Here is a 21255-nt window from a genome sequence, read left to right on the forward strand (position 1 = left end):
CCTTGTATCCTTCCTAAAAAGGAGGAAAACTACCTTTGCATGGAATCATGAGGATATGACAGGTATATCTAAGGATATTATCACTCATAAACATGGCATTGACAGGTCATTCAAACCAATCCATCAAAAAAGGAGGAAGTTTGCACCAGAAAGAAATGCCATTATCCAGGAAGAGGTAGAGAAATTGCTCCGGGCAGGTATGATTAGAGAGGTCAAGTATCCAAGATGGTTGGCCAATGTGGTTGTTGTTCAAAAGAAAAATGGAAAGTGGAGGGTATGTGTCGATTTCACAGATTTAAATAAGGCATGTCCCAAGGATCCTTTCCCATTACCCCACATTGACTCCATGGTGGATGCAACGGCGGGTCATGAACTGTTGACTTTTATGGATGCTTCATCTGGATTTCAACAAATTCAGATGGAACCATCTGATCAAGAGGATACGGCCTTTATGACTCCAACCGGTATATATTGTTATATTGCTATGCCGTTTGGATTAAGGAATGCAGGTGCAACATATCAAAGGCTGGTGAATATGTTGTTCAAGGATCAGATTGGACAAAATATGGAGGTTTACATAGATGATATGGTGGTAAAATCCGTAAAAGCTGAGGATCACCTAAGGGACTTGGAGGAAGCATTCGATATCCTTGACAAATATAACATGAAACTTAATCCTTCAAAATGTCACTTTGGTGTTAAAGCAGGTAAATTCTTAGGATACATGGTGACCAAGAGAGGCATTGAAGCTAGCCCGGAACAAATCAAAGCCTTAGTGAATATCAAATCTCCTGCCAATGCTAAGGATGTCCAGAGGCTAACAGGCAGGATAGTAGCTTTGAACAGATTTATATCCAAATCCTCAGAGAAGTGCAAAGAATTCTATGATATCCTAAGGAAGAACAAGAAATTTGAGTGGACTGAGAAGCATGAAAATGCCTTAAGAGCTCTCAAAGATTACCTATCCTCAGCCCCGGCCTTGATGAAACCAGAAAAAGGCGATGTGCTATCCTTATCTCTTGCAGTATCCTCCAAAGCAGTAAGTGCAGTCCTTGTTAAGGATCATGAAGGTACACAACATCCTGTGTATTATGTAAGTAAGAGTTTACTTGATGCCGAATCCAGGTATTCACACCTTGAAAAGCTTATTCTTGCATTAATCATGGCATCTACTAAGTTAAGACATTATTTTGAAACTCATGTTGTTGTTGTTAAAACTAATTTTCCAATTAAGAATGTCCTCAGGAAACCAGAGATGTCAGGAAGGATGGCAAAGTGGGCAGTGAAGCTTAGTGCCTATGATATAAGATATGAGCCTAGGACAGCCATCAAATCCCAAGCATTGGCTGACTTTGTGGATGATTTCAGTAGTGATTTACATAAAGAAGCTGAGTTAGAAGTCCAGCAGCTAGAGGAGACCAAGGATCCTTGGATACTCTATACAGATGGATCCTCAAATGTCAAAAGCACAGGGCTTGGAATACTACTAAAATCGCCACAGGGGGACATAATACTCCACTCTATAGCTTGTGAGTTCCAAACCACTAACAATGAGGTTGAGTATGAAGCCTTGATTGCTGGTTTGCAAATTGCTAAGCATATGGGGATCAGGTATCTTGAGGTACATGTAGATTCATTGTTAATTACAAATCACTTTAATGGATCCTATGCTGTTAAAGGTGAAAAGCTAACCAAATATTTAGAGATAGTCAAAGAATTGGCACTCTCTTTTGTTTCCTTTAGTTTGACACAGGTACCAAGGGAAGAAAATACAGAAGCTGATGCACTGGCTAACTTAGGATCATCTTTGAAGATCCCGAAGGATATAAGTATCCCCATTATCCATGTCTTGGCTCCTGCCATCGAGGATCATGTGGCCATGGAAATAGGGGAAGATTCTGCGATGATCCCTAGTGAGGATACTCAATCTCATTCAGGATCAGGATCATGGATCTCACCAATCATGAGATACTTACAACACGGAGAGATTCCTACAGGAGAAAACCCTAGGGCTTTCAAAATTAAGGTATCTCAATTCACAATCTTAAATAATATGTTGTATAAGCGATCTCTTGCAGGACCATATTTAAGATGCATTGAGGATCCTGAAATCCAAGAAGTTTTAAAAGACTTCCATGAAGGAGATTGTGGAAACCACACTGGGGGCAGGACATTGTTCTCAAGGATCCTGAGGACAGGATACTACTGGCCAACTATGAAAAGAGATGCTGTGGAATATGCTAAAAAGTGTGATCCTTGTCAGAGACACAGCAATATCCTTCATCAGTCGGCTGAATTTTTACATCCTATATCCTCCTCTTGGCCATTTATGAGATGGGGCATGGATATAGTTGGTAAGCTCCCTAAGGCACCTGGTGGAAAAGTGTTCATGCTAGCTATGACTGATTACTTCTCCAAGTGGATAGAGGCTGAAGCTTTTGCCCAAGTCAGAGAAAAGGAAGTTATATCCTTCATTAAAAGAAATATTATAACTAGATTTGGTATTCCTTCTGAAATTATATGTGATAATTGTTTTGGTCAAAAATCACACAAGGATAATGCAACCAAACTCTTTGTAAACGGGGAATGATGCTTGGTATGATGAACAAAGTAAAGGATCACTTAAATGTAGATTGCACAAGTGACACAAAGATTTATACGAGGAAAAAGCCCTTGATCAATGAATGATCTCCGGCATAAAAAACCTCGGGTGATGGAAACTACCGATCACCAAACTCTAATATAAGAAACAATGTTTACAACTTCGGATGGTAACGAGCTAGGTACAAAGATCGCTATGGTGTGGTATGCTAGAGTGTGTAAGAAATGTGTTGTGTCTTCCAAATGGCGAAGAGTGCCTTTTATATAAGTGTGTGGGGTCGTATTTTAGGTAAATTACCTAACTACTAGCTCGTTACCCCTTTTGAAATAGAAGTAAATTTAGCCTAAATAATTGCCCTTGAATTGTGCTAAGTTTCCATATTCTCCACAACGTCTATTTCTGGTAATACGTGTGCGAGATTAGCGTGGAGGATTCCTTAATTACGTTGCCAAGACCAGGTCCAACTCGTAATTCCTGCAAAACAACATTAAATATAAAGAGAACAATCGTTAGTATGAGTATCCTTAGGATGATCCATGATCCTGATCCTGAAGCTCTTCTGAGGATCACTATCTGCCAAAGAAACAAGGATCACTGGTTAGGATATCATGTAAGGATCATATGTCATTAAAAATCCAGCCCTAACAATTGCCCCCAAAATATAAGGAGTATTTATCTAATATAGACGAGTTATATTTTGCCGGTCTTATCCATAACTAACTCAACGGATATATAGCCGTTAAGATGGAACTATCCGTTGTGATCTGACGTCATGGAAGTAACAGCCCTGCACAAATCATCATTATAAATAGAAATAGGGATAGGATCGAATGCATTTAAATTCGAGAACTCTTCCCTTTATAACCGCGATCAGAGAATTAAACAAGTATTCCCCTTCTCCTTCTACCTTGCTTGCTCTGTTTTTCTTTTTCTTTCTATCGTCTTGAAAAGATGTTGCTCCGGAACTCCCCGCACAAGGATCCTAAGAAGAACAGTCCCTTGAAGGGTCAAGGGATCATCAAGGATTCTCCCTCTGAGAGGTGTTGTTTTACCGACTCTCAGATCGACAAAATTCGTCATTGCTTTCCGGCGAACACCCTTTTCAAATCTTTTACCCCGACTGCTTTGAGTGATTTTATTTCTGATACTTGGGTAGCTTTCCCGGTTACTCCTTTCTTGATAGGATATTCGTATCCTTTTCCCCAATTCACCCAATCTTTCTTCTCCCTTACCGGCATCAGCTATATCCAGGCTATGCCGATGATCTGGAGGGTGTTATACACCCTTGAAAGGATCATTGGGCAAGAGGGTATTGACCTTGGCATGGCGGAGTTGGCTGAGATGTATGATCTTACCACTTTTGGATCCCACCGATACTTGTTTAAGCGAAAAGCTGGAGAGGATCATCCTGTCTTCAAAGTTACCAAGAACGACACGAACTGGAAGCGACGGTTCTTTTTTGTTAGGAGAGATACCATCCCTGATGGGAAGGATTTGCCCAAGGAGTGGGCTACTCATGGTAGGATAGAGGATCCTGGAAGGATCACCGTAGGACCTATCTTTTAGCATATGGATTACTGATGTTCTGTTTTTTTTGTGCAGCTATCTCCATCTCTCATCTGAAGTTGATACCTGCTGCAAAAGAGAGACTTTTGGCCTTTAAGAAGCTTGATCCGGAGACAAGAACTTTCCAGGTTGCTACCCAGGATTCCCAAGAAGTATCCTCTGCCTCTGTCACAATGTCAAGTAAGTATCCTCATTTAAAAAGTAATTCTATGTAGGATTTTCAAGTTTAATTAGAATACTTATCTTATTTTGGTTGTGTAGGTGCTGGAAAATCCTCTAAGTCTGCTTCAAAGTTCGGTATTGATGATCTTGCTAATGTTAAATCTGCAAGGAAGAAGACTCCTGCTGCTAGCCCAACTGCTTCAGCCCCTAAAGCACCTATTAGGGGTAAAGGAAAGAAGAGAAAGGCCTCTGAGGATTTACAAGGTCTGCCCCTGCTCCGCCAACAGTTTCTAGACTACTTCAACGAGGTAAGGATCACTGCCCCTGTTTCTTATCCTGACAGTTTTGAGGATCACTTGTTTCTGACGCTATGCCTTGTTTTCCTTGCAGAAATTTGCTGAGATAGAGACTTATGTTGGCCACGTCGAGGATCAAGACCGCCAAATTGCTGACCTCCAACAGATGGGTGTGCTGAAGGATCTTAAGATAGCTGATCTTGAGAAGGAGCTCCGGGCCACCAATGATAAAGCTGCCAGGATGCTGATCAATTTTGATTATGAGAAGCATGAGATCACCCAGGATGCCAAGGTCTCTGCTGCGATAACCATGTATAAGATCCAGCTGCAGATGGCTGCGGAGGCTCAGGATCCTGCCTTCGACAAGAGCACATGGGACGTTGAGGGCTGGAAGGCGAGGCTGGCAGAGTTGGAGGATGATGAAGAGGCTGAGGAGGTCCCGATGCTTGAGGGTGGTGATGTTGGCAAGGATCAGGGTGGAGAGGCAAGTGGAGCTGGTGGTGATGGTGTAGCGAAGGCTTGAGCTACAGGATTGGGCGATGAAGGAAACTTCTAGACATAGCCGGAGCCCAATTTTTTTTGTGTTTGTTGATGTTTTTAAACAATTATGGTCTGTAACTTCGAACAATAGGTTTTAGGGTTAAGGATCCAGGATCCTTCAGACAATAGGTATGATTACACATGGTGGAGGGATCCTCTGTTTGGGGGATGAAGCCATTGTGATCCTGCCGCCTTTTAATTTCCTGCATGCTATGACCGCACAAACAATGGACACCCTTTGCCAACCCATGTGGACGGGCCACGTTTTGCTGGTAGAAACGTGGGTTGGCAATTTTGACAACTTATGAAGGGTTTTAAACCTTTGTTAATAGAATAACTCTAATCTTTTTGGCTTATCTCGTATTGTTATCCTTTTAATTTCCAATTGTTTTGATAGATATTTGTTTGAGTAAGAAAAGTTAAGCAAATTATGTTTAAGAAATTTAGGATATGATCCTGGATCAAATATCCTATAATCGAAAATTTTCGAAGTAGTTTATTTTAAGGATCATAGGTTCAGTTGTCAAAGTCTATGGGTTATTCAAATAATGTATGAAATCGAAAATAATTAAGGATCATACCTGAGGATCCAAGTTAGGATCCTAACCTCTAATCAGGATAACCATAAATGAAACTTTAATGGATAATAAGGATCAAGGATCCTTAATTGTTTAACTTTGAAAACCTGAATAATAGAACATAACTTGGGACTAAGCCAATATAAAAGATAAGTTAGTAACTGGGGACATGCCCAAAGGATAACTGGGGACAAGCCCGAAGGATAACTGGGGACAAGCCCGAAGGATAACTGGGGACAAGCCCAAGGATCGTATGTAAACTGGAGTATGGCCCTCACTGGCGACTATCCAAACTTAGTGACATGAAAATGCCAAAACCTTAGCTAACGTGAAAACGTTAGAAACCTTAGGAACGGATGTATGGTACGTCTACCATTATACGTAGGATCCTAGGTATAGCCAGTACGATGAGGTTATCAGCCCCTAAAGTGGGTACTGGTCCCAAAGACGTGAACTATACCAGGATCATCGTGCGCTACAGGCGAAACTGGGGGCAAGCCCAAACTGGGGACAGGCCCAAAACTTTGGAGGGTTAGCCAACCACTTTGATCTTCTGTAAAATGATAACAACTCTGCAAAAGCTTAAACTTTGTGAAAATAGATGTTAACTGATTAACATCTTTAACTTATGATAAGTAATAAGTATAAAATGAGTGAAAATGAAAATGAAAGTAATGTGTTACCAAATGTAGAATCATATATCCTTTGAAGATCCTGGATCCTTAATCAGAATACCGGTATCACTGAGGATCCCTGATCCTTCTTACTTAAATTATTTTTTGAAATGAACAGCATTCCAAGCTCTTGGTAGGAGATCACCATCCATTGTTATCAAATGATATGATCCCTTTCCTGATCCAGCTTCAATTAGATAGGGGTTTTCCCACTTTGGTGTTAGCTCGCCATCAGAAGGATTTGTAGTGTTCTGGAATGCTTTTCTTAGCACAAAATCACCAACTTGAAACCTTCTAATCCTGACATTCTTGTTGTACGCTCCAACCATTCTTTGTTGATAACTGTCGATTTCCTTTTTTCTATCTTTGAGCGAAAGCTTCTTCTTAGGATGCAGATGTTATGTTGGTTGGTGTAGAATATTACTGTGTCTTTGACAAGCATCACACTTCTTTGTGTATTCCACAGCATACGTCTTCATGGTAGGCCAATAGTATCCTGTTTTAAGGATCCTTGAGAATAGTGCTTTGCCCCCAGTGTGGTTTCCACAGTCTCCTTGACTTTGAAAGCTTTAGGATTTTGTCTTGTAGAGATCTCTCCATGTTGTATATATCTTAGGATTGGAGGAATCCAGGATCCTGAATTCGACTGTGCAGGATCACCAGGTATGATTGCAGAATCCTTCACTATCTCCATGGCTATGTGATTCTCAATTGCAGGAGTTAAAACATGGGTAATGAGTATTTTTCACATCTTCTGGCATCTTTAGGAATGATCCAAGGTTAGTTATTTTCTTCCCTGGGTACCTGTGGTAGACTGAAAAAGCAGAAGAATCTGCCAGTTTCCTGACTATTTCTAAGTACTTGATTAGCTTTTCACATTTGACAGTGGAAGAACTATTATAATGATTAGTAATTGATAGAGAATCTACATATACTTGAAGATACCTGATCCTCATATTATTAGCTAATTGCAAACCTGCTATCAAGGCCTCATACTCTGCCTCATGATTAGTGGTTTGGAATTCACATGCAATGGATTGGGGTATAATGTCCCCCTGTGGCGATTTTAGTAGTGTGCTTTGTCCAGTTCCTTTAACATTTGAAGCTCCATCCATGAAGAGTGTCCAAGGATCCCTGGTCTTCTCAAGTTGTTGAACTTCTAATCCAGCTTCCCTTTGTAGATCACTACTGAAATCAGCCACAAAGTCAGCTAAAGCTTCGGACTTGATGACGGTCCTAGGTTCATACTTAATGTCATATGCATTAAGCTTGACTATCCATTTTGCCATTCTACCTGCTATTTTAGTTTTCCTGAGAACATTCTTGATAGAAATGTTAGTTTTCACAATAATGGTGTGAGTCTCAAAATAATGTCCACGTTTAGCAGAAGCCATAATTAAATCAAGAATTAATTTCTTCAAATGAGAATACCTGGCCTCAGCATCAAGTAGAATTTTACTTACATAGTATACCGGATGTTGAGAGCCTTCATGATCCTTAACTAGGATCACACTCACTACTTTAGCTGAAATAGCTAAGTATAAGGATAACGATTCTCCATTTTCTGGTTTCATCAGGGCTGGTGCTGAGGATAGATGATCCTTAAGAACGTTAAGTGCAGCTTCATGCCTATCAGTCCACTCAAACTTGTCTTTGAGCAATTTGTCTACCTCTTCTTGGATAATGGCATTCCTTTCAAGTGTAAACTTTCTCCTTTTTTGGTGGATTGGTTTGAATGACCTGTCAATGCCAAGTTTATGAGTGATACTATCCTTAGATATACCTGTCATATCTTCATGTTTCCAAGCGGAGGTAGATTTTCTTCTTTCCAAGAAGGATACTAAATCCTGCTAAATACTGTCTAGGATCCAGATCCTATAAAAATTTTGGATTCAGGATCCTCTGAGTTCAACATAATATCCTTGACGTCTTGCTCTCTTGCCTCCATGATGTCTTGCTCCTTGGAGGCTGGCTTCTTTGAAGAAGTGTAATAGTTTTTTGCCTCCTGCTGATCACTTTCTATCTTCACCGTATCTCATAGAGTTGGGACCTTGACACATTGATGATATGTTGAGAGGGATTGCCTTCATATCGTGTATCCACGGCCTCTATGTAGATAGGAAGTTTGGTGTCCCCCAATGTAATCTTTGTCTCTCCAAGGATAGATGATCTTTGGACAATATCAGATTCAAGGATGTCCATTCTATCGAGGACATCCAACTGGATTATGTTCACTGAGCTTTTCCCATCAATGAGAATCCTGCGAACAAAATGGTTAGATATAAATAATGTAATAACTACACCGTCGTGATGAGGATCCTGAATGTCCGCACAGTTATCCTCATCATATGATATCACTTTCTTCTGGGTAAGGATGGAGGTCCGAACAGGTTTGCCCCCATTCTCCATCTTTGTTTCCTTTGCACGTCTCTTAGCTGCTGAGAACCTCCGGAGATGAAATGGATGATTCAAGCATCGGATGGTGGAGGAGGAGCTTTTTCAGGAATTTTCTCAGGATACTTGATCCTTGACTTTTTCCTTCCAAGCAATTCCTTCAAGTATCCTTTGCTCTAAAGATAACCTATCTCCTTCCTAAATGCTATGCACTCATCTATGAGATGACCAGAATACCCATGGTAAGCACACCATTTCGATTTGTCCTCGGTGGCAGACGGTTTGTCATTCTTCCTTGGCCACCTAACCTTGTCACCTAAACTCTGGAAGGAGGAACCTTGAACCTGCGAGGATCCTTGAGCCTGAAAGGATCCTTGAACCTGCGAGGATCCTTGAGCCTGAGAGGATCCTTGAACCTGCGAGGATCCTTGACCCTGCGAGGATCCTTGAACCTACGAGGATCCTTGAACCTGCGAGGATCCTTGAACCTGCGAGGATCCTTGAACCTGAGAGGATCCTTGAACCTGCGAGGATCCTTGAATCTGAGACATTGCCGATGATCCAGAACGTATTCCTGTTGATCCACCCTGGTATTGGACATGTGGAGCTGCAAAGTTCTGGGAAGTTATGACCGGAGTGTCGAAATTCAGCGACCACGACATCAAAGGGGAGTGATCCTCTGCTGATTTTATCAATTTCGCGAAGGATCCTGCCATTAGTTTTGACCTGCTGCTGTGATCCTTCATCTGCACAATCAAAGCATAAAAATCGCTGTTAGTAAGTGTAGAGGAAGAAACAACAGTTGGTTTTGTGAAAACGGGGGTTGTCTTTTTCGGAGAATTCTCAGCATTTTTCTGGAATGCAATGGGGAGATGATGCAAAGGCGGAATGCCCTGTGAAAAAGTGACCGCCGACATAGAGCTTGGAGTGTTCTTCGCTGGAGAAGCCATGTGGTTGAAGGTAATGAACCGAAATAAATGAAATGAACAAAATTTCTCAGAATTGAAGCACCAATTGCCCCACGGTGGGCGCCAAACTGTTTTTGTCAAAAATCACACAAGGATAATGCAACCAAACTCTTTGTAAACGGGGAACGATGCTTGGTATGATGAACAAAGTAAAGGATCACTTAAATGTAGATTGCACAAGTGACACAAAGATTTATACGAGGAAAAAGCCCTTCATCAATGAATGATCTCCGGCATAAAAAACCTCGGGTGATGGAAACTACCGATCACCAAACTCTAATATAAGAAACAATGTTTACAACTTCGGATGGTAACGAGCTAGGTACAAAGATCGCTACGGTGTGGTATGCTAGAGTGTGTAAGAAATGTGTTGTGTCTTCCAAATGGCGAAGAGTGCCTTTTATATAAGTGTGTGGGGTCGTATTTTAGGTAAATTACCTAACTACTAGCTCGTTACCCCTTTTGAAATAGAAGTAAATTTAGCCTAAATAATTGCCCTTGAATTGTGCTAAGTTTCCATATTCTCCACAACGTCTATTTCTGGTAATACGTGTGCGAGATTAGCGTGGAGGATTCCTTAATTACGTTGCCAAGACCAGGTCCAACTCGTAATTCCTGCAAAACAACATTAAATATAAAGAGAACAATCGTTAGTATGAGGATCCTTAGGATGATCCATGATCCTGATCCTGAAGCTCTTCTGAGGATCACTATCTGCCAAAGAAACAAGGATCACTGGTTAGGATATCATGTAAGGATCATATGTCATTAAAAATCGAGCCCTAACAATAATGGTTCCCAATTTATTGGGGGCAGAACTACTAACTTTTGTGACAGCTGGGGGATTAAGATGATAACATCCACACCAGTCCACCCACAAGCTAATGGTCAAGCAGAATCATCCAACAAGATCATCATCAACAATTTGAAGAAGAAGCTTGGATCCAAGAAAGGGAAATGGGCAGAAGAACTACCTTATGTGCTTTGGGCTGATAGGGCAACCCCCAAGAATGCTACTGGCCAGACTCCATTCTCCTTGGTATTTGGGGTAGAATCAGTGATCCCAATAGAAATGGTTGTTCCAACTGCTAGAACAAGTACCCGTGATCCTGAGGAAAATGATGAGAACTTGGCTCAAGACCTGGATACCATTGAAGAAATCAGGGATCTAGCTAGGATAAGGATGGCCAGTTATCAACAAAGAATGGCTGGTGCTTACAACAAAAATGTCAGGATCAGGAAGTTTCAAGTTGGAGATATGGTATTAAGGAAAGCATTTCAGAATACCACCAATCCTGCTGATGGAAAATTGGCACCAAAATGGGAAGGCCCTTATTTGATTGAAGCTGAAGCAGGAAAGGGGGCATATAGATTGCTAACCATGGAAGGTGATTTGCTACCAAGAGCTTGGAATGCTGTCCACTTGAAAAAATATTTCATGTGAGCAGGATCCTCATGGCACAGATGATCCTTACATTAGGGGTATCCTTGAAGGATCCTTAAAGCATCAATGATCCTTACTCTGGTAATGTCCTAATCTTGAACTATTTCATTTCCTTATTTTCTCATATAAGGATAAGGATCATGTGTCCTTTATCCATCTATCATATAACTCTGAGTTTTGAAAGTTCAGGTATCCTTAGCAAAATGTTGATTATCCACAGAAGCAATCCGTTCCTTGGGTTTAACCCTAGTTATTTGGGCTTGACCCCAGTTCCGCCTGTAGCGCATGATGATCCTGGTATAGTTCAAGGCATTGGGACCAGTACTCGATTTAGGGGCTGATAATTCCATTGTACTGGCTATACCTAGGATCCTACGTATAATGGTAGACGTACCATACATCCGTTCCTAAGGTTTCTAACGTTTTCATGTTAGTTAAGGTTTTGGCATTGTCATGCCACTAAGTTTGGATAGTCGCCAATTAGGGCCATACTCCAGTTTACATACGATCCTTGGGCTTGTCCCCAGTTATCCTTGGGCTTGTCCCCAGTTATCCTTGGGCTTGTCCCCAGTTATCATTGGGCTTGTCCCCAGTTATCCTTGGGCTTGTCCCCAGTTGCTAACTCTTATCTTATATTGGCTTAGTCCCAAGTTATGCTCTATTTCAGGTCCTTGGAGTTAAACAACTAGGGATCCTTGATCCTTACTTCTCTCTAAGGTTTATCTTATAGTTATCCTGATTATGGTTAGGATCCTAACTTGGATCCTCAGGTATGATCCTTAACTATTTCAATTCTATTCGTTGATTATTTGAATAACCCTTGTAATTTGACAACTAAACTTGTAATTTTTAAAATATATTACTTTTCGAGATTCTTCAAATATAGGATATTTGATCTTGGATCATATCCTAAATATTTTTATTCTGACTTATTCGAAATTACCTATTTAAACAAGTGTACATCAAAACAATTGAGAATTAAAGAGACAAAAAGGATAACAACACAAGATAAGCCACAAAAGATTAAGGTTTTATTTATTAACAAAAGGTTAACCCTTAAAAGGTTGTCAAAATTACCTACCCCGAGCATCTACCAGCAATACGTGGCCCGTCCGCTGGGGTAGGTAAAGGGTGTCCATGATAATAAGTTCTAAGTAGTGCAGGGATATAAGGGCGGCAGGATCACAATGGCTTCATCCCCCAAACAGAGGATCCCTCCACCATTTGCAATCCTGCCTATTGTCTGAAGGATCCTAGATCCTTAATCCTAAAAACTATTGTTCGGTACAAACCATCAAATTGTTCAACAAAACAACCATCAAACTAAAAAAATTGGGCTCCGGCTATGTCTAGAAATTTCCATCATCGCCCAATCACGCAGCCTAAACCTTCGCTTCATCACCACCTCCGGCTCCACTTGCTTCACCACCTTGATCCTTGCCACTGCCTCCAGCCTCAATTGTCAGGATCTCTTCAGCCTCCACTTCATCATCCAGCTCAGCCAGCCTTGCCTTCCAGCCCTCCACATCCCAGGTGCTCCTGTCAAAGTCAGGATCCTGAGCTTCCAAGGCCATCTGCAATTTGGTCTTGTACATCGCTATGGCGGCAGAGACTTTGGCATCCTCGGTGATCTCATGCCTCTCGTAGTCAAAGTTGATCAACACCTTGGCCATCTCATTTTTGGCATTCTGGAGATCCTTCTGAAGATCAGCAATCTTGAGATCCTTTAGCAGTGCAACCTGTTGGAGGTCAGCAATCTTCCTATCCTGATCCTCAACGTGGCCAACGTAGTCCTCAATCTCAGCGGATTTCTGCAAAGAAGACAAAGGATAATTTAGGATCAGGTGATCCTCAAACAAGCAGGATATACAAGCAGACCTTGCAGATCCTCAGCTTCGGAGGCTTTTCTCTTCTTTCCTCCCCTTCCTTTGAGGGGTGCCTTGGGGATTGAAGCAGTTGGGCTGGTAGGAGTTTTCTTCTTGGAGGATCTGACATTGGTAAGATCAGTGACGCTGAACTTTGAAGCAGATTTGGTGGATTTTCCAGCACCTACACAACCAAAACAAGATAAGTATCTTTACCTTACTTATACTTCACTATTTATTTGAATTTTTAAACAAAGATACTTACTTGACATCGTGACAGAGCCTGAGGATACCTCCTGTGAATCCTGGGTGGTTGTCTTGAAAGATCTTGTTTCAGGATCAAGTCTCTTGAAGGCGACAAGTCTCTCTTTGGCAGCAGGAGTCAGTCTGAGATGTGAGACGGTGATAGCTGCACAACAAAAAACAAAAGGGGTCAGTGATCCTTATATGAAAAGAAAGTTCTCTGGTGATCCTTCTCAGGATCCTCCGTCCTACCATGGGTAGTCCATTTCCAGGGTAGATCCTTCCCTTTAGGGATAGAATCTCTTTTGACGAAAAAGAAACGCCGCTTCCAGTTAGTATCGTTCTTGGTGGCTTTGAAGATCGGGTGTTCCTCACCAGGTTTACGTTTGAACAAATAACGATGAGAGTCAAAGGTAGTGAGATCATACAACTCTCCCAGCTCTGACATTCCTAGCTCTATCCCCTCCTGCTCGATGATCCTTTCAAGGGTATACAAAACCCTCCAGATCATCGGCATGGCTTGGATGTAAGAGATGCCGGTTAAGGAGAAGAAAGATTGGGTAAAGGCTGGAAAAGGATATGTATAACCTATGGTAAACGGGGTCACAGGAAAAGCAACCCAGTTGTCGGAAATATGATCACTCAGGGTATTGGAATCGAAGGATTTAAACACAGTATTCGCCGGGAAACAATAGCGGATCCTATCAATCCGCGGATCGGTGAAACAACAACGTTCTTTTATGGAATCTTCAATGATCCCCTAGCTCTTCAGTGGGCTGTTCTTCGGGTGATCCTTAGCTGGGGAGTTCCGGAGCAACATCTTTGACAGAATGATGGAAAGAGAAATAAAACAGAGCAAGAGAAGGAAGAAGATGAAGAGAGAATACCTGTTTATCTTCGGATGGGATTATAAAGGGAGTATCTCTGAAATTTAAATGCAAAACGATCCTATCTCTATCTCCTATTTATAATCATGATTCTGCACTTCTGTGATGTCAGGATTGCAACAGATAGTTCTATATTAACGGCTATATATCCGTTATTTAGTTGAGGATAAGAACAAGAAAATATAACTCGCACATATTACGAATTACTCCTTATATTTTGGGGGCAATTGTTAGGGGAGGATTTTCTAATAACCCGTGATCCTTATTTGTTATCCTAACAATGATCCTTACTTCTGTGGCAGATAGTGATCCTCAGAAGTGCTTCAGGATCAGGATCATGGATCACCTTAAGGATCCTCATACTAACGATTGTTTGTTTGAATTTCGTATTGTTTTGCAGGAGTAACAAGCTTGACCTGGTCTTGGCAACGTTGCTATGGAATATTCCACGGGTATTTCGCACACATTTGACTAGAAATGGACGTTGTGGAGAACGTGGGAGCATGGCACAGAATTCGGATAGTTTGTTAGTGTAGTTAACTTCTATTTTTAAAGGGGTAACGAGCTAGAAATTAGAACACTTAGCCATTTTCAGCTACACACACTCTCGTACAACTGCACTCTTGAAGCATTCAGCAAATACTTAACAGTTTTCACACACTTTTACACATTTCACCATAGTGATCCTTGTACCTAGCTCGTTACTATCCGAAGTTGTAAACATTTATTGATTAATTTGAGCTTGGTGATTGGTAGTTTCCATCACCCGAGGTTTTTTATGCCGGAGATCATTCATTGATCAAGGGCTTTTTCCTCGGATAAATCTTTGTGTCGTTTGTGCAATTTACATTGAAGTGATCCTTATCATTGTTCCTCATTTCAAAGCATCATACCCCATAACTAAGAGTTTGGTTGCATTATCCTCATCAGATTTTTAACCAAAACATATCCTGCCGCATATCTTGAACTGAGTTTGTTGTTTTCTTGTACACAACTGATTTTAGGAAGCTTGCACCTCCCCTTGCTGAATCACAGAGGAGGATTGACGCTATCAGACTCCTTCCCGAAGCTGAAAGAAGTTTTAACCCGTCTCCACCATCTCCAAGCCCTCTTTCCAGTGTAAACATGTCTGGTAAGGATCCTGTTCAATATCCTGCATACATGCTTTTATTTGAAATATTTAGGAAAAAAATTTACTCCCTTTGTGTAGATTCCAGCAAAGTTCCAATCCTCCTTGACCTTGACGAGCTTGACAGTTATCCCACTCCGGTCATAGTCAAGAAAGAGACCCTTGCTGCCACCATCTCCAAGCCGCTTCCGGCTCCCAAGGCTAATCCGAGGACCCGTGCTTCCACCATAAAAAAGAGGAAGGGCTCTGAAGATAGTGCCCCAGGCTCCGAAGGGTTCTCCTATGATGAGTGTTTTGGTCGAAAATCACACAAGGATAATGTAACCAAACTTTATGTAAACGGGGTATGATGCTTGGTTAATTATAAAAGTAAAGGATCACTCTTATGAGAAATATGCAAAGACACAATGATTTATATGAGGAAAAAGCCCTTGATCAATATATAATCTCCGGCATAAAAAACCTCGGGTGATGGCAACTACCGATCACCAAACTTCAATATAAGAACAAAACGGTTACAACTTCGGATGATAATGAGCTGAGTACAAGGATCACTATTGTTTCGAGTGTCTAAGTGTGTGAGAGTTGCGTTGTATGTCGTGTGTTCTTCCAAACGAGGAAGAGTGGTATTTATACAAGTGTAGGTGACCTATTTTAGGTAAAAAGACTAATAATCAGCTCATTACCCCTTTAGAAATAAAAGACAATCTAGCCTAAATTGCCGCCCATAAATCAAGCTAAGTTTCCATATCCTTTGCAACGTCTATCTTCGATTAAGCTAATGCCATAATTGTGAAGACGCGTCCCTTGATTATGATGCTGAGAGCGTATCCTGCTAGATGTTCCTGCAAAATAATGTTGTATTACACGAAGGTAATTATTAGCATGAGGATCCTTTCAATGGTCCATGATCCTGATCCTGAAGTCCTGCTGAGGATCACTGTCTGCCAAAGAAACAAGGATCACTGGTTAGGATCACGTATAAGGATCACGTATGATAAAAATCCAGCCCTAACAATTGCCCCCAAAATATAAGGAGTTTATTGTAAATAAACGAGTTATATTTTGCTCTGATCTTATCTTCAACGGACTATTCGGATAACTAGCCGTTATAAGCGGACTAGCCGTTGTGATCATTACGTCACAGATGTGACAATCCCTGCAAATCATGATTATAAATAGGAGATAGGGTTAGGATCACTCTGCATTTAAATTCGAGATATCTTCCCTTTATAATCGCTACCGGAGATTGACCAGGTACTCTCTTCTTCTCTCTTTCCTTTCTTCCTTCTCTTGCTCTGTTTTTTGCTTTTATTCTGTTTTTGTTCCATCACATGCATGTTGCTCCGGAATTCTCCACACAAGGATTCCAAGAAGAGTAGTCCCCTAAAAAGCCAAGGGATCATCAAGGACTCTCCTACGGAGAGATGTTGCTTTACTGATGCCCACGTAGACAGGATTCGTCATTGCTTTCCGGCGAATGCTGTTTTCAAATCCTTCACACCTACTGCTTTGAGCGACTTTGTTTCAGACGTTTGGGTGGCCTTTCCTGCTACTCCGTTCACCATAGGGTATTCGTATCCTTTTCCAGCCTTCACCCAATCCTTCTTTTCTTTAACCGGCATATCTTATATCCAAGCTATGCCGATGATCTGGAGGGTCTTGTATACCTTCGAGAGGATCATCGAGCAGAAGGGAATTGATCTTGGGATGGCGGAGTTGGCCGAGCTTTATGATCTTACCACATTTGGTTCTCATCGATACTTGCTGAAGCGGAAAGCCGGGGAGGATCACCCTGTCTTCAAGGTCACTAAGAACGATACAAACTGGAAGCGTCGCTTTTTCTTTGTTAGAAGGGATACCATCCCAGATGGGGAGGATCTGCCCAAGGAATGGGCTACTCATGGTAGGATAGAGGATCCTGGAAGGATCACTATCAGATTTGCCTTATGTGATGAGGATCACTAACGTCTCTTTTCTTTTGTCTTTCGTGCAGCTATTTCCGTTGCTCACCTAAAATTGACCCCTGCTGCAAGAGAAAGAGTCTTAGCTTTTAAAAAGCTTGATCCTGAGGTCAGAAGTTTCCAAGTCACCGTCCAAGACTCACAAGAAGTATCCTCTGCATCTGCCACTATGTCAAGTAAGTATCCTTATAGAAAATAAATTATATGTAAGATTGTTTGATTAATAAGGCAACTTATCTTGATTTTGATTGTGTAGGCGCCGGGAAGTCTGCCAAGTCTGTCAAATCTGCTTCCAAATTTGGGATAAGTGATCTTGCCAATGTCAAGTCTTCGAGGAAGAAGGCTCCTGCTGCTAGTCCTTCAGCTTCAGCTCCTAAGGCACCTATCCGAGGCAAGGGGAAGAAGAGGAAAACTTCTGAGGATCTCCAAGGATTTCCCCTCCTTCGTCAGCAATTCCTTGATTATTTTGACGAAGTTAGGATCACTGCCCCTGTTGATTGTCCTGACAAGTTTAGGGATCACCTATGTCTGATGTTGTTTTCCTGTTTTTCTTGTAGAAATTCACCGAAATGGAGACTTATGTTAACCAGGTTGAAGATCAAGATCGTCAAATTACCGACCTCCAACAGATGGGTGTGCAGAAGGATCTCAAGATTGCTGATCTTGAGAAGGAGATCCGGGCTGTTAAGGACGAGGCTGTCAAAGCATTGATCAACTTTGATTATGAAAAGCATGACATTACTCAGGATGCTAAAGTCTCTGCCGCGATAGCTATGTACAAGATACAACTGTAGATGGCTACGGAGGCTCAGGATCCTTCCTTCGATAAGAGCACATGGGATGTTGAAGGCTGGAAAGCAAGGCTGGCGGAACTGGAGGACGAGGATGAAGCCGAGGATATCCCAATGCTGGAGGGTGGTGATGCTGACAAGGATCAAGGCGGAGAAGCTGGTGGTGACGAAGCAGCGAAGGTGTAGGCTGCATGATTGGGCGATGATGGATATTTTTGACTAGGCCGGAGCCCAATTTTTTAGGTTTGGTTATAGTTTCTTGTGGTTGTTGATGGTTTGTGAAACAATTATGGTCTGTAATCTCCGAACAATAGTTTTTAGGGTTAAGGATCCTGGATCCTTTGAACAATAGGTAGGATTGCAAAAGGTGGAGGGATCCTCTGTTTGGGGGATGAAGCCTTTGTGATCCTGCCGCTTTTACTTTCCTGTACCTGCTAAGACCGCATAGACAATGGACACCCTTTGCCAACCCATGTGGACAGGCCACGTTTTGCTGGTAGAAATGTGGGTTGGCAATTTTGACAACTTTTTTGAAAAGGGTTAAAGATCCTTTTGTTAATAACCTTAATTTTTCTGGCTTATCTCGTGTTGTTATCCTTTAATTATCTTCTTGTTTCTCAATTGTTTTTGTAGTATATTTGTTAAAGTGACAAGAGTAAAAAATATGCTTAATAGATTTAGGATATGATCCTAGATCAAATATCCTCATATTGAAGATTCTCAAAGTACTTTAGTTCAAGGATCATAGGTTCGGTTGTCAAAGTGTAAGGGTTGGTTAGGATAACGAGTATAATCAAAAATAATTAAGGATCATACCTGAGGATCCAAGTTAGAATCCTAACCTTCAACCGAGACAATCGTAGATAAGATTTTGATGGACAATAAGGATTAAGGATCCTTATGTGTTTTAACTTTGACAATCCTGAAAGATGAAACATAACTTGGGACTAAGCCAATGTAAAAAATAAATTAGTAGCTGGGAACATGCCCAAAGGATAACTGAGGATGATCCCGGAGGATCACTGGGGACAAGCCCAAAGGATAACTGGGGACAAGCCCAAAGGATAACTGAGGATGATCCCGGAGGATCACTGGGGACAAGCCCAAAGGATCGTATGTAAACTGGAGTATGGCCCTTACTGGCGACTATCCAAACTTAGTGACATGAAAATGTCAAAACCTTAGCTAACGTGAAAACGTTAGAAACCTTAGGAACGGATGTATGGTACGTCTACCATTATACGGAGGATCCTGGGTATAGCCAGTACGATGAGGTTGTCAGCCCCGGAAGTGGGTACTGGTCCCAAAGACGTGAACTATATCAGGATCATCGTGCGCTGCTGGCGGAAACTGGGGATAATCCCAAGGATAACTGGGGACAAGCCCAAGGATCTGCGTTGCTTTTGAAGATTCTTGACGACATGCCGTAGATACCTGAACTATCATAACTCAAATGGTTCGTGAGAAGAGGATGAAGGATACAGGATCCTTATCCTTTGGTAAAAAGTAAGGAAAGGTAATAGTTTTAGGATAAGCACATTACCAGAGTAAGGATCACTGATATCATCGGGATCCTTCGAGGATACTTCAATATAAGGATCACATGCTTGAAGGATCATGTTCACATGAAATATTTCTTCAAGTGAACAGCATTCCAGGCTCTTGGTAACAAATTTCCTTCCATGGTTAGCAACCTGTATGCCCCCTTTCCTGCTTCGGCTTCAATTAAGTAAGGGCCTTCCCATTTTGGTGCTAATTTTCCGTCAGCAGGATTAATGGTGTTTTGGAATGTTTTTCTCAACACCATATCTCCGACTTGGAACTTCCTTATCCTAACATTTTTGTTGTAAGCACCAGCCATTCTTTGTTGGTAGCTTGCCATCCTTATCCTAGCCAGATCCCTGATTTCCTCAATAGTATCCAAATCCTGAGCTAGGATTGCAGCATTTTCTTCAGGATCACGAGCACTTGTTCTAGCAGTTGGGATCACCATCTCTGTTGGGATCACTGCTTCTGCCCCAAATACTAAAGAAAAAGGTGTTTGACCAGTGGCATTCTTGGGAGTTGTTCTATCAGCCCATAGCACATAAGGTAACTCCTCTGCCCATTTTCCCTTCTTGGATCCTAGCTTCTTCTTCAGATTGTTGATGATGATCTTGTTGGATGATTCTGCTTGGCCATTGGCTTGTGGATGAACTGGTGTTGATGTTATCATCTTGATTCCCCAACTGTCACAAAAGTTAGTAGTTCTGCTTCCAATGAATTGGGAACCATTATCACATACAATTTCAGAGGGAATGCCAAATCTAGTTATAATGTTTCTTTTGATAAAGGATATAACTTCTTTTTCTCTGACTTGAGCAAAAGCTTCAGCCTCTATCCACTTAGAGAAGTAGTCAGTCATGGCAAGCATAAATACTTTTCCACCAGGTGCTTTAGGGAGCTTGCCAACTATATCCATTCCCCATCTCATGAATGGCCAAGAGGATGGTATGGGGTGTAGCAATTCAGCTGGTTGATGAAGGATATTGCTGTGTCTTTGACAAGGATCACATTTCCTAGCATATTCTACAGCATCCCTTTTCATGGTTGGCCAGTAGTATCCTGTTCTAAGGATCCTTGAGAATAAGGCCCTGCCCCCAGTGTGGTTTCCACAATCTCCTTCATGGAAGTCTCTCAACACTTCTTCAATTTCAGGATCCTCAATACATCTTAAATATGGTCCTGCAAGGGATCGTTTATATAGCACATTATTTAAGATTGTAAATTGAGATACCTTGATCCTGAAAGCTCTAGGATTTTCTCCCATTGGAATCTCTCCGTCTTGCAAGTATTTCATGATTGGTGAGACCCATGATCCTGCATAAGATTGAGCTTCTTCACTAGGGATTACTGCAGTATCTTCTTCTATTTCCATGGCCATTTGACTTTCAATAGCAGGAGCCAGGATATGGATGATAGGGATACTTATGTCTTCTGGAATTTTTAAGGATGATCCTAAGTTGGCCAATGCATCAGCTTCCGTGTTATCCTCCCTTGGTACCTGTGTTAAGCTGAAAGAAACAAAAGAGAGTGCCAATTCTTTGACTATCTCTAAATATTTGGTTAGTTTTTCACCTTTAACAGCATAGGATCCATTAAAGTGATTGGTG

Source organism: Helianthus annuus, chromosome 10, assembly GCF_002127325.2.
Source record: "Helianthus annuus cultivar XRQ/B chromosome 10, HanXRQr2.0-SUNRISE, whole genome shotgun sequence".
NCBI lineage: Eukaryota > Viridiplantae > Streptophyta > Magnoliopsida > Asterales > Asteraceae > Helianthus > Helianthus annuus.